A 5,943-nucleotide genomic window follows, 5' to 3' on the forward strand; every position below is an offset into this window, starting at 1 on the left:
ATCTTATACGCTGTCGTCGAGTCCTGCTTGTTACAGAAATACTTCGCTAACCACAGTTCCAGCAGCTTTTCAACACAGATCACCACAGACTCAGCAGTTTCTGAACATCAAGCCAACATGAGTACAGACGCCAAGTTAATCCGTCTTCGTCAAGAAAATTATTCTGTTGAGCGCTACGTGGGGGAATTTCTTGAACTGGCATATCAGACTACATTTAATGAGGTATGTCTCATGAAATTTTTCAGAGGGGGACTTTCTGAACCTATTTATTCCCTCATGCTGTTTCCTGAGTCTACTTGGACATTAGAGCAATATATTGACTTTGCATTGTTGCTGGCTGGGTCACCTTTCGTTGGGGATGAGGAGCCCCACAATCCCACAGTACCCCTCACACATCAACCTGCTCCCTTCATGTCTGCCAAGCTACAGCCTGCTCATGTCATGTCTGCTGCTTCAAAGCCTGCTCATGTCACGTCTGCCAAGCCACAGCCTGATCACGTCACATCTACCCAACCACAACCTGCTCACATCACGTCTGCCAAGCCACAGCCTGCTCACGCCATGCCTGCCGCTCCAGGGCCTGCTCACGCCATGCCTATCGCCAAGATGGCCGCCACGCCAGACCCTGTCGCCAAGATGGCCACCACGTCTGAGCCTGTTGCCAAGATGGCCGCCATCCCAAAGCCTGTTCACCCGATGGCTGCTAGCCCAGAGCCTGCACTCAAGATGGCCGCCACGTCAGAGCGACTGCACAAGATGGTGGTCGTGTCGGACCTTGTACACAAAATGGCAGCTACATCTGCACTTCATCATGTCAACTCTGTTTCGAGGTGGTTGGTGTCTAGCATGGAGGACCCACCGCTGCTATCGGCTCGAGCAGCTGGTCTCCCTAAACTCACGTCAGCCAAGTCAAGTCACGTTACAGCTGCTGTTCCTGTCAAGTCAAGTCACGTTACAGCTGCTGTTCCTGCCAAGCCAAGTCACGTTACAGCTGCTGTTCCTGTCAAGTCAAGTCACGTTACAGCTGCTGTTCCTGCCAGGTCAAGTCACGTTACAGCTACTGTTCTAGCCAAGTCAAGTCAAGACACAGCAGCACTTCCTGAATCAAGTCAAGACACAGCTTTACACTCTGAGGCAAGTCAAGACAAAGTTTCACACCCTAAGTCAAGTCAAGACACACCAACACTTCCAAAGTCTAAGAAAGATACAGCAGAACTTTCAGAATCACGTCAAGACACAGCAGCACCCCTTGAATCACATCAAGCCGCAACTGCTCCAGCAAAGTCAAACCAAGCTGCTCCAGCAAAGTCAAGCTAAGCTGCAGCTGCTCTAGCAAAGTCAAGCCACGTCGCAGCTGTTCCAGCTAAGTCAAGCCAAGCCACAGTGGTTCCTTCAAAGCCAAGTCAAGTCACAGCGGTTTCCCCAAAGCCAAGTCAAGTCACAGCTGTTCCCTCAGAGCCAAGTCAAGTCACAGTTGATCTTCATGAGCCAAGCCAAGTTACAGCAGATCTTCATGAGCCAAGCCAAGTTACAGCAGATCTTCATGAGCCAAGCCAAGTTGCTGCCAAGTCACGTCTCGCCCGAGCGTCCAGAGTCAAGTCATGTCTCGCCCGAGCGTCCAGAGCCAAGTCATGTCTCGTCTGACCTGCCAGAGCTATGCCATCTCTCGTCTGATCTGCCAGAGCCACACCATGTCTTGATTGCCAGTGTAATGGACCCTCCTCCAATGTCAGTGCAGGCTGCAGGCATACCAATAGAGCCAACGCTTCCAAGCCAAGCAAGCCACGCAGAGCCGACGCTCCCAAGCCAAGCAAGCCACGCAGAACTGACGCCCCCAAGCCTCACACCTTCCAGCCCGGTGGGCATCCCATTAACCACTGCACTACCTGTGATGGCCATCGCCATTTTAAGTGTGTGGGCTGCACACTGCATCCCAGAGGCCTTGTCTGTCCACGAGTCTGCTCCAGAGGCCTCGTCTGTCCACGAGTCTGCTCCAGAGACCTCGTCTATCCATGAGTCTGTCCACGAGTCTGCTCCAGAGGCCTCGTCTGTCTATGAGTATGTCCACGAGTCTGCTCCAGAGGCCTCGTCTGTCCATGAGTCTGTTCACGAGTCTGCATCCGGAGGCCTCGTCTGTCCACGGGCCTGCTCCAGAGGCCTTGTCTGTCCATGTGTCCACTGCGCCAATGCCTCTTACGGAGGCGGCGTCCATGGCGGAACCCCCTGAGGAGGCAGCTCCTCAAAAGGGGGTACCACCCACATATGAACTCACTGTCTGCTCAACCACTGCCAATGATCCTGCTCTGCCATGGCTACCCAAGCTACCTGCTCCGCCATGACCTCCTGTTCTGCCTGCAACCCCAAAGCTTCCTGCTATGCCTGCAATGCCAAAGCTACCTGCTCTGCCTTCACCGCCAAGGCTCCCTGCTCTACCTGCTCCGCCTTGGCTCCCTGCTCTGCCTGCAACGCCGAGGCTTCCTGCTCTGCCTGCTCCGCCATGGCTTCCTGCTTTGCCTGCACCGCCTGGGCTTCCTGCTCTGCCGGCCCCGCCATGGCTTCCACTACTCCACAGTCTGCCATTGCTTCACGGTCCAGGCCCACCTCCACTTCATGATCCAGGTCTGCCACTGCTTCACGACCCAGGTCCTCCAAGTTTCCACTGTCTGCCACTGTTCCATGGCCCAGGTCCTCCATTGCCTCACTGTCTGCTATTGCTCCACGGCCCAGGACTTCCATTGCTCCACTGTCTGCCACTGCTCCACGACCCAGGTTCTCCATTGTTCCACTGTCTGCCATTGCTTCACGGCCCAGGACCTCCATTGCTCCACTGTCTGCCACTGCTCCATGGCCCAGGTCCTCCAGTGCTCCACTGACTGCCTCTGCTCCAAGGTCCAGGCCCTGACTCTGAACCTGTTCCCCGGAAAGCCCAGGTGAAAAAAAAATATACTTAAATGCAATTAAAATACACTTAAATACCCGCAAATACATTTTTAGTACATTGTTTTTTTTTGTGTTAAATAAAAGTTTGATGGTTATACACTATAAATTTACTAATTAAAAGTATGTTTATACTTCAGTAGGACTTTAGTACACTTGACAAAAGTATACTAAATACCAATAATACTTAAATAATTTTTTAGTGTACTACAATAAAGTACACTACAGAAAAAACATCCAAAAGAGTTTTATTAGTGTGTTTTTCAAAAGTGTGCTTTAAATGCTTTAAACATTAGTTGATTTTTAGTACACTGTTTACATACTAATCTTGAGTTTAAAATAAGTTAATATATAAAAAATCTATTAGTAATGTATTGTAGTAGAAGTACATTTTCCCAAAAGTTGTACTTAAGTACACTTAATATGAATGCATTATTATCACTAACACTTAAATTGATTTTGAGTGTGGTAATTTTAAGTTTACATTAAATTGATTTTATTAAAAATCTATTAGTAATGTATTGTAGTAGAAGTACATTTTCCCAAAAGTTGTACTTAAGTACACTTAATGTGAATGCATTATTATCACTAACACTTAAATTGATTTTGAGTGTGGTAATTTTAAGTTTACATTAAATTTATTTTATTAAAAATCTATTAGTAATGTACTGTAGTAGAAGTACATTTTCCCAAAAGTTGTACTTAAGTACACTTAATATGAATGCATTATTATCACTAACACTTAAATTGATTTTGAGTGTGGTAATTTTAAGTTTACATTAAATTGATTTTATTAAAAATCTATTAGTAATGTATTGTAGTAGAAGTACATTTTCCCAAAAGTTGTACTTAAGTACACTTAATGTGAATGCATTATTATCACTAACACTTAAATTGATTTTGAGTGTGGTAATTTTAAGTTTACATTAAATTGATTTTATTAAAAATCTATTAGTAATGTACTGTAGTAGAAGTACATTTTCCCAAAAGTTGTACTTAAGTACACTTAATATGAATGCATTATTAGCACTAACACTTAAACTGATTTTGAGTGTGGTAATTCTCCCAGGTTAAAAAAAAGTGCACTAAAATACACTTTATTTAAGTATACTTAGTACACTTTTCAGTAATGTACTAAAAGTGCTCTATTTTCGCACACTAATTTTGTACTTATTGTACTAAAAAATAGTATTAAGTATATGTTAAGATAAACTTAATACCATCTAAGTGTACTCAACTGTGCTATTTTGAGACACCATGAAATTGAACTAAAATGTGCTTTTAACATACTATATCTGTATTTAAAAAAATATATTTAGTTACAACTAGAAATACACTTGAACCCTGCTTTTGAACATTTATAAATATATTTATGACTAATTTAAAGTATAGCAATAATATATTAAAAGAATATACAAAGTGTGAAAAAAGTGTGCTAAAATACAATTTAAGTACACTTAGTGCACTTCCCTAATGTACTTAAAGTGCTCTATTTTCGGCCTCTAATTTTGTACTCTATATACTAAAAGTTATTCTTAAGTATATGTTAAGATAAACTTAAGATCATCTAAGTGTACTCAACTGTGCTATTTTGAGACACCATGAAGATGAACTAAAATGTACTTTTAACATACTATCTCAGCATTTCGAAAAAATTTATTTTGTTACCACTTCTAATAGGATTGAAACATATTTCATAAACCTTTAAATATACTAATTATACATAAAAAATAAACTTACTGATTATTTAAAATACATGAATAATATATAACAAATGTATACAAAGCGTATTTATAATGTATTGCCCAGATATTTTTATTACAAAAAAATACACTTGTTGATTATTTAAAATACATGAATAATATATAATAAATGTATACAAAGCATATTTATAATGTATTGCCCACATATGTTTAATAATAAAAAATACACTTCTTAATTATTTAAAATACATGAATAATATATGATAAATGTATACAAAGTGTATGTCACGCCCTTGGACTGTTTGTCTTGGTTTTTCCCAGTGTTTCCCCCATTGGACTGTCTGTTTGGTTTCTCCCATGCCCTTTTTTGGTCTTCCTGCTCATTAGTGTGATCTCCTCCACCTGTTGTTGTAATTATCTCCCCTTTATAAGTTTGTTTGATTTCCTTGTTTCTTTGTCCGGCTACAAGCGTTACACCTATGTTCCTTCGTTGTGTGCACGTCTTCTCCCGCCATTCCTGTCTATTGTTACTCTGCCTGAGGATTTATTGAAGACTTTTTATTGAAGACGTTATTTTTTGCTTTCCTACACGTTTCGTGACAACGTATTTATAATGTATTGCCCATACATTTTTATTCATTATAATACACTTATTAATTAATTAAAATATATCAATTATATATAATAAATTTATTCAAAGCGTAATTATAATGTCTTGCCCACATATTTTTATTAATAAAAAATGCATTATAAATACGCTATGTATACATTTATTATATATTATTCATGTATTTTAAATAATCATCAAGTGTATTTTTTATTAATAAAAATATTTGGGCAATACATTATAAATACGCTTTGTATACATTTGTCATATATTATTCATGTATTTTAATAAATCATCAAGTGTATTTTTTATTAATAAAAATATATGGGCAATACATTATAAATACGCTTTGTATACATTTGTCATATATTATTCATGTATTTTAAATAATCATCAAGTGTATTTTTTATTAATAAAAACATGTGGGCAATACATTATAAATACGCTTTGTATACATTTGTCATATATTATTCATGTATTTTAAATAATCAACAAATGTATTTTTTATTAATGAATATATGTGGCCAATACATTATAAATACGCTTTGTATACATTTTTTATATATTATTCATGTATTTTAAATAATTAATAAGTGTATTTTTTATTAATAAAAAACATGTGGGCAATACATTATAAATACGCCTTGTATACATTTGTTATATATTATTATTGTATTTTAAATAATCAGTAAGTTT

This window comes from Garra rufa, chromosome 8, assembly GCF_049309525.1.
Source record: "Garra rufa chromosome 8, GarRuf1.0, whole genome shotgun sequence".
NCBI classification, from domain to species: domain Eukaryota; kingdom Metazoa; phylum Chordata; class Actinopteri; order Cypriniformes; family Cyprinidae; genus Garra; species Garra rufa.